This window comes from Ornithorhynchus anatinus, chromosome 14, assembly GCF_004115215.2.
Source record: "Ornithorhynchus anatinus isolate Pmale09 chromosome 14, mOrnAna1.pri.v4, whole genome shotgun sequence".
NCBI classification, from domain to species: domain Eukaryota; kingdom Metazoa; phylum Chordata; class Mammalia; order Monotremata; family Ornithorhynchidae; genus Ornithorhynchus; species Ornithorhynchus anatinus.
This window is the reverse complement of record NC_041741.1, coordinates 47,092,559-47,101,136: the sequence shown is the minus strand read 5'-3', so window position 1 is coordinate 47,101,136 and position 8,578 is coordinate 47,092,559. Positions and strand designations below refer to the sequence as shown.

Genomic DNA, 8,578 nt, shown 5'->3' with positions numbered 1-8,578 from the left:
TGTTCCCGGGCGACCTCGGAGCTTCCCGCGGGTGAGGCTGGAGTCCTCTCCCAGAGTCCCAAGCTGATGATGATGATTGTGGTATTTAAGCGCTTACTATGTGCCAGGCACTGTACTAAGCGCTGGGGTAGATATAAGATAATCGGGATGGACACAGTCCCTGAGCCACATGGGGCTCGCTGTCTTTGTCCCCGCTTTACCAATGAGGTCACTGAGGCGCAGAGAATTGAGTTGCCTGAGGTCATACGGTAGACAAGTGGTGAAGCAGGGATTAGAACCCAGGTCCTTCTGCCTCCCAGGCCTGTGCTCTATCCACCAGGCCATGCTGCTGCTCAGTGCTTTCCTTTGAGAGTGAGCCAGTTCCCGCATCTGGGCCAGAGGAATCTGGTGTACAAGAGCCCTCTCTAAGCCCTATTCTGTGCAGAGCGCTGGACTCGGTGCTTGGGAGAGAATGCTAGAAGCCCCGATCCCCGGCCCCGAGGAGCTTCTGCTCTAGAGGATCCTATTCCCTCCCCTCTAGACTCCCATATCCGGGTCACCCAATGCCCGACGCAGATCCTTCCTCTGGGCCCAACCCAGAAGGGGCTCACCTACTCGCCACCCAATCATTATTATTGTTGCAAGTATTATTGTATTAAACTCTTGCTATGTGTCAGGCACTGTACTAAACTCTGGGGTGGGATACAAGCAAATCAGGTTGGACACAGTCCCTGTCCCATGTGGGGCTCACAGTCTCAATCCCCATTTTACAAGTGAGGAAACTGAGGTACAGAGAAGTGACGAGGCTTGCCCAAGATCACACAGTAGACAGTGGTGGAGCTGGGATTAGAACCCATGACCTTCTGCCTCCCAGGCCCATGCTCTATACCCTACGCCATGCTGCTCTCAATCAGTGGTATTTATTGAGCGCTTACTGTATGAAGAGCAGTGTAATTATAATAATAATGGTCTTTAACTTACTATGTGTTACATACTGTTCTAAGCGCTGGGTTAGGTATAAGGTAATCAGGTTGTGGCAAGTGGTTTTCACAGTCTTAATCCCCATTTTACAGATGAGGTAATGAAGTGGCTTGCCCAAGGTCACAAAGCGGACAAGTGATGGAGCTGGGATTTAGAACCCACGTCCTCTGACTCCCAAGCCCGGGCTCTTGCTATGTAGTAAGCGCTAGGGAGGCCCACTCTCCCCCCGGCCCAGGAAGCTCTGGGGAAGCTGCCCGGCTGGATCTGCCTGCCTCCGCGTCGGTCTCCGTGGGGTTTTGAGAGGTGGAAAGGTCAGCCGGGGGGATCCCCGGGAACCGAGGAAGCCCACAGGCTGGGATGGAGGGGCCGGGCTCCGGACGGTGTTGGCGGTCATGTGGTCCCAGCCCCCGGCCCGGGCCTGGCTGTGTCGGCAAAGGCCCGAAACCAACTCCTCCCTGCCTCAGGGTGGGGCCCCTGGCGTGGGCTGGGGCCAGGCGTGGCGGAAAGGGGCTCCCCGTGGCCGGCGTTGAGGGCCCACCACGTTGAGGGCCATCCCTGGAGAGGTGGGCCTTCCCCAGGTCACTCCTCCCTCCCCCGCCGACCCCGGTCCCCAGCCCCAGTGCGGTCATCCTCGCCTCCCGGCCCCTCTCCGGCCTGGGCCGGGGATGCCCTGGCGTGAGAGCGTGGGAGAGGGCGGGCAGGGAGCCCCGGAGGCTTACTTGGCACAGGGCCTGAAACCACCACCGGGTTACTCAGCGAGGCTCTTTTTAGAGGCCAGGAACTCCCGGGGTGAGTCACCCCAGAGAGGGGGCTGGCCCAAGGAAGGGGCGGTTCCGGCCGAGCCTCCCTGCTGGCCGTCCTCCAGGTCCCCCTCTGTGCCCGGACCGGCCTACCGGCTTTCCCTTGGGTCGCCTCTGTGCCCGGCCCAGCCTGCTAGCCATCCCCCACGTCTCCTCTGTGCCGGGCCCAGCCTTGCTAGCCATCCTCCACATCTCCTCTGTGCCCGGCCCAACCTGCTAGCCATCCTCCAGGTCTCCTCTGTGCCAGCTGACCATCACTGTTTCCAAGATGAATCGGACCTCGGGGGGAAGCTTGGGGTGGCTGAGGTCTACGTATCCTCCACGGTCTGGGCTGGGGCGGCGTTGGGAGAGGACGTAAAGACAGACCCTCCTCCTCTTCCTCCTCCACCCCACTGACTCTCCGTCCTCCTGAGCCCAGGTTCACCTCAGGGTTGAGGCGTCGGGGCTGGGAGACGGAAGGAGCTGCCAGGAAATATCTATCCTGTCCTGTTCTCCTTTGGCTCGGTAAGCGCCTGTGTGCCCAGAGTGGGCGCCCGGCTCTCTGCTGCTGCTCTCTGCCCTTTGGCCCTCCCCCAGCTCCGGCCCCCGCCCTGGGCAAAGGGCTACCCTTGGGTTAAATGTAGGGGGGTGGGGTGGGGATTATGCCAGCCCCACCCACCGCAACTGGCCAAGTCCTGCCCAGCTGGCTGGCACTTCTCCAGACCCCCGCAGGACTTTGACCACTGCCCCCGAGGCGGTGAGGGAGAGAAGAGGGTCTGCCAGGACCCTTCTCCCATCCTTCCCTCCATCCATCCCTCCCTCATCCCCTCCTTAGATAGAGGTGATAAAGAAGTATCGGGGCCCAGTGGATAGAGAACGGGCCCGGGAGCCAGAAGGTCCTGGGTTCTGGCTCCACCACTTGCGTGCTGCGTGACCTTGCGAAAGTCACTTTGCTTCTCTCTGCCTCAGTTACCTCCTCGGTAAAATGGGGATTAGGACTGTGAGCCCCTTGCAGGACAGGGATTGTGTCCAACCCAATCTACTTGTATTCACCCCAGCGCTTAGTACGGTGCCTTGCACGTAGTAAGCGCTTAACGAATACCGTGATTACAGTTGTTTAGCTGTGGCTCTTGTGAGCTGCTGGCGGGGCTCTGGGGGAGCAAAGTCAGAGGGGAGGGCGAGGAAGATTTAGGGCGGGGAGAGCAAGAGAGGAGAGGCGATGTCCACAGAGGAAACTGGAGCCTGGAGCTGCCCGGTCTGCTCTGGACACTATGTCCTATGTTACTGCTCTCTTGGCCCATGGACAAGGACTCTCCCTGGCAAAGGGCATGAGCGGGAGGGAGAGAGAGGGGAGAGGAAGGGAAGCATTTATTTATTTATGACCTGGCTGGAACTGAGAATTTAGTTTCCCTTGCTTGGCTGGGGAGAGCTAGGGGTGTGGGAGGATAAGAGGTGCCCGGGATTGGCGAGGAGGCTGGGAGTGGCTATTGGGGTGGGGGGAGGTGAAGCTAGGGGGCTGGGGGCCCGGGCACCAACATGGTCAGGGCTGTGTGAACTTTGGCATCCACTATGATTATAATTATTATTAACCCACCACCTCCCGGTGGAAGCCGAGGCCCACCCCATCTCTGGAAGCCCCCAGTTTGGGCCCCACCCGACCGAGGAGGGTAGGCTGTGCAGCAGGACGGGGGGCTGGGGGCTAGGCGAGGGAAGGGGCTGGTGGTGCCTGCAGCTGAGAAGCCTCTGAGAGGCCCAGGAGACAATGATGTGGAGCTGGAGGACATGAGAGTGAGAGGGCCAGGGAATCAGCCAGCTAGCCGTGTGTCTCCTGTGTCCTCTCCCCCCCCCCCCGTCCCCCACCCAACAACCTATAAATAGCCTTTCTATTCTGGCCTCCTGGACGTCAGAGGTCCAGGTGACCGGGGGATGGGGGGCAGGAGTCCTGTCTGCTGCTCCCCCACCTCTAAGCTTTGTCTGCCAGCCTGCTGGGACAGGGGAAGGGTTTTTGTGGGGTTACCCTGGTTTAGAGGGCAAAGGACTGGGGAGGATCTAGGGAGGGGAGGGAATGGGCCCTGGGCCAAGAGAACACTTCGGTGACAACCCCGAATTCCCTCTGGTGCTATTTCTACCTTAAGCACAATAACCAATCAGGACTCGGCTCGGTTCCCTGACCCCCACCCGTCGCTGCCCATTGCCCCACCCTGGCTTCCTGCTCCAGGGAGGTGGGGGGCTGCTCTTTCGGGGGCAGGTGAGGAGAAATGGCAAGGGTGAAATCAGCAAGGCCTCGTCCTTCTAGTCCCCTTCCCTGGAGAGACCCCAGCGGAGAATGAAGGGGGTTAGGGCAGAAGCCATTTTTTTAACCTCCTCCTTCCCTCCTGCTCCAGCCCCACTCACCTTTAAGAAACTACCCTGCAGTTTCCAGAAACCCTGGATGAGCGATTAACAGTGGTCGGCTCTCCGTTGCCCGCCTCGTCTACCTGCCAGCCGGTGCTGACGCCCAGGGTGCTGCTGCCGCGTGCCCGCCCCTCCCCTCTGGACGGTAAGCTCGCTGTGGGCAGCGAATGTGTCTGTTCTGTTATATTGTACTCTCCCAAACGTTCAGTACAGTGTTCTGCACATGGTAAGTGTTCATAATAATAATAATAATAATGTTGGTATTTGTTAAGCGCTTACTATGTGCCGAGCACTGTTCTAAGCGCTGGGGTAGACATAGGGGAATCAGGTTGTCCCACGTGGGGCTCACAGTCTTAATCCCCATTTTACAGATGAGGGAACTGAGGCACAGAGAAGTTAAGTGACTTGCCCACAGTCACACAGCCGACAAGTGGCAGAGCTGGGATTCGAACTCATGAGCCCTGACTCCAAAGTCCGTGCTCTTTCCACTGAGCCACGCTGTTCAGTAAATATCACTTAGTGATTGACTCCTTCCTTCCAGCTTCAGGCCCGGGACCCTCTAGCCGGGCAGCTCCAGTCCAGGGAGGAAGCTCTGGTTGAATCCCTGGCCTGGGAGATGCTGTTGTGATTCGCTCCTCACTGTCCTGCCGGAACCAGGGCCCAAGAACACCCACGAAGCCATGGGAGTTGTTCTACTGGCCCTGGGCTGGTCAACCCGGTGGCTAGTGGAAAGAGCTCGGGCCTGGAAGTCAGAGGACCTGGGTTCTAATCCCGGCTCCGCCACTTGTCTGTTGGGTGACCTTGGGCCAGTTACTTCATTTCTCTGGACTTTAGCTATCTCATCTGTAAAATGGGGATTAAAACTGTGAACCCTATGAGGGACAGCGACTGTCCAACCGATTATCTTGTATTTACCACATTGCTAGGAACAGCGCCTGGAACATATAAGCACTTAACCAATACCATTAAAAAAAGAAATCCCGAAAAATACTTAGTACAGTATCTGGCACGTAGTAAGCGCTTGGCAAATACCAGTTTTTAAAGACGGGGGGCCCTGGGGCCCAAGGTTGGGCCTCCACTCAGCCCGTTAGGCCTCGGAGCCGAGAGGCAGCCCACCTGGGTCTTATTATTTGTAAAGTGAGGGAGCGGTTCTCTGCCCACCCCTTGTCTGTCTGTCTGTCTCTTTCTCCCCTGGTGAGAAGGAGGGCAGAGTCGTGAGTAAGAATGAGATCATGTCTACCAAGCCCTTCGCCATCCACGGGAAGACGCTAAAAACACACATCAAGTGTCTGAGGTGAGAAGAGCCGGGCCCTCGGGGCAGTTGGAGCCCTAGCAGAGGAAGGGGACAGGTGCCAGGCGGGCTGTTTGGGGGGCCAGACCCTGCCCTGCTGCACCCACTCCCCACCCCCGCCACTGCCCCCCGTTGCCCCCATCTCCCCCAGATGCCTGGCTTCGCACTGTCTTTCCCAGCTGACAAATCACCGCCCCTCCTTCCTTGCTCACCAGGAGTGACTGACGCACTTTCTCTGGTCCAAGGGCGAACGTAGGGAAAAGTGGGGGCCAAACTGGAAGCTGGGGTGTCCCTGGGAGAATAAGGAACCTCAAAATGCAGCCTCGGCTCTGGGCTCCACCAGGCCTTGGGGACTGCAAGAGGTAGGGAGAAGGGGCTAGGAGATTTAGATTTCCCAGATACCAAGCAAGTTCCATCATCCCCTCTGATGCCACTTGGCTATTGCAGGACCTGAAGACCTCCCAGCCCAGAGCTGGGACTATGAGGATGGAAAAGGGGAGAGAGTAAGCAGGTAGAGGGTTGGCCACATCCAGCCTCTGGCCTGGAATGCCCTCCCTCCCCATTTCTGACAGATAATTACTTTCCCCGCCTTCAAAGCCTTATTGTAGGCCCATCTCTTCCAAGAGGCCTTCCCTGACTAAGCCCTCCTTTCCTCTTCTCCCACTCCCTTCTGCGTCAGCCTGACTTGCTCCCTTTATTCATCCCCCCTCCCAGCCCTACAGAACTTATGTTGACATCTATAATTTGTTTATATTAATGTCTGCCTCCACCCCCCCGACCGTAAGCTCACTGTGGGCAGGGATTGTGTCTATTATTATACTGTACTCGCCGAAGCACTTAGTACAGTGCTCTGCCCACAGTAAGTGCTCAATAAATACGATTGACTGCTTGACTGACCAACCAGCTGGCATCCTCCTCTTGCACATAGGCTCCTCCTTACTCTCCCTGCCCCAGCGAGCCTAGCCAGTGTGGCCCCAGGCAATACCCGAGTCTCGGGGGGCTGGTGGGAGCTGATGGGGGTGTTGGCCTGGGCCCAGCCTGGGTGTCCACAATCTCTGAAGCCTTTAGTGTTTTTGTTTTTAATGCTATTAAGCGCTTACTATGTGCTAGGGACTGTTCTAAGCACTGGGGTAGCTGCAAAGTTGGACACAGTCCCCATCCCACATGGGGCCTCACAGTCTTAATCCGTATTTTACAGATGAGACAACTGAGCCACAGAAGTGGAGTGACTTACCCAAGGTCACCCAAGGTCTTGGCCAATGCAGAGCCGGCATTAGAGCCCAGGCCCTTCTGATTCCCAGGCCCGGGCTCTAACCACTGCTTCTCAGTTCTCTCTCCTTGACCCTTCAGATCTTTTTTTTCTTTACCAGATGACCTGACCCCTTCCCCGCTTCCCTACATCCCTCCCCATTCCCGTTTCTTCTCCTCCCCCTTCTCCCTGTTCTCCTCCATTCAACCTCCAGCTTCTGCCGCTTCCCTCCTTTCCTCCGGGCCTCAAAAAGGCGCATCTGGTGCTCCCACCCTGCCAGCCTCCCGCCTACCTGCGGGACACCCACTGCCCCATCTGTCCCCCTCTGCCCCACCAACGACCCCCTCCCCCCCAATGCTTCTCAGCTCCAGCTCTCCCCCCAGGGCCCTGATTTCCAGGAGTTAACCCGGCAGGGATTGGAGCGGGGCGGATTAGGCGTGTCAGGCAGCTGCGTGAGCTCTCAGCGGGGGCCGCTGGCTGGGGTCGGGAGGAATGGAACCCCCTTGTGATTTCTTTGCCATCCCTCCCATCCCCGGGAGCCAGGATGCTCGCCGGGGGGTGGAGAGAAGGGCTGAGAGGGGTGGAGTGATTGACGCCGGCAACAACCAGGCCAGTTTATTTTTAAATTTCCACCCTCCTCCGGCCGCCAACCCCGCTGCTGCGGCCTTCTCCCCCGCCGAGGGACGTAATGTCCCTCACGGGCGGGGTCACCGTCTGTCTCCTGGCCCGTCGGCCCCCACTGCCACCTCGGGCCCGCAGGTCCACCCCGCTCCGTCCCTGCCCTCACCCACTTGAGTGCCCGGCTCCCCTCATTCCGGTGGGACGTTCCCAGCTGTGGCTCTGGGACCCCTTGGATTTAGGGGTGGCTCGGGGAAGCCGTGCCCACCGGCACCAAACGGGAGCGGGTAGAGCGGAGTGGAGCTCTGTCCCTGGGGTCTCTCTGCCCCCGGGGTCTCTCTCTGTCTTCTGAGGCTCTTTCTATCTCTCCTAAGTTCTCTCTGCCCCTGGGTCTCTCTGCTCCTGGGGTATCTCTGCCCCCTGGAGTCTCTTTCTGCCCCTGGGATCTTTCTATGCCTCCTAGGCTCACTCTCTGCCCCCTGGGGTCTTTCTCTGCCTCCAAAGTTCTCTCTGTCCCCTGGAGTCTCTATCCCCTGGGGTCGCTCTCTGCTTTCTGAGGTCTCTCTATGCCCCTTGAGGTCTCTCTGCCCCCTGGGGGTCTTTCTATCCCTCTAGGGGTCTCTTTGCCCCCTGGGTCACCATATGCTTTCTGAGGTCTTTCTATGTCTCTTGGGGTCTCTCTCTGACTTCTGGAGAGACTTCTGGAGACACTCTGACTTCTGGGGTCTCTCCATGCCTTCCAGGGTCTCCCCGCTCTCTGGGGTCGGTCTCTTTCCTTCCAGGTCCCTTCCATTCCTCCCTCTCCTCCAGGTTGGAATATCTGTCTGGGATTTCAAGGAGGTCACCTCCCCTCCCCTACCCCCCACCCAGATGATGGATTTGGATCCAGTGCCTGCAACGCTCAGGAATGATTTCATCTCTCTGGTTCTTGGAGTTGAGGCCGGACCAGGAGGCTCCTGCCCCAGGAAAATGTAAGCAAGTGGACTGGATGGGAGGGTCCCTGCAGAGGCCGGGATGGCCTCCCCCTGCCCACCCCGGGCACCCAGGCCAGGCCAGGTCCGGCCCCGGCTCGGGAGAAGTGGTTCAGCCCAAGGTGCGGGTTGGCGTGAGACGAGGGCCCCGTCAGGAATAGCAACGGGCCTGAAGTCGCCTGGGTCAGGAAGCTTCTGGGGTCACTGAGCCCTGTCCTCAAACCCAGCACCGGGGTGGAGGGGGTCTTCCTGCCACCCCCTCCCCACCTGCCCCAGACTCCCTCTTCATTCAATCGTATTTCATTCAATTGTATTT

At 58.5% G+C, this 8,578-nt stretch overlaps 1 long non-coding RNA gene across 1 annotated transcript; it reads left to right on the top strand.

Annotated features, from left to right (window-relative positions):
- The first annotated feature begins 3,811 nt into the window (after positions 1–3,811).
- On the top strand, positions 3,812–8,578 carry LOC114816381. The gene is made up of 3 exons (XR_003764147.1): positions 3,812–3,987; positions 4,124–4,278; positions 8,102–8,578. It is a non-coding gene; the product is annotated as an uncharacterized LOC114816381 (long non-coding RNA).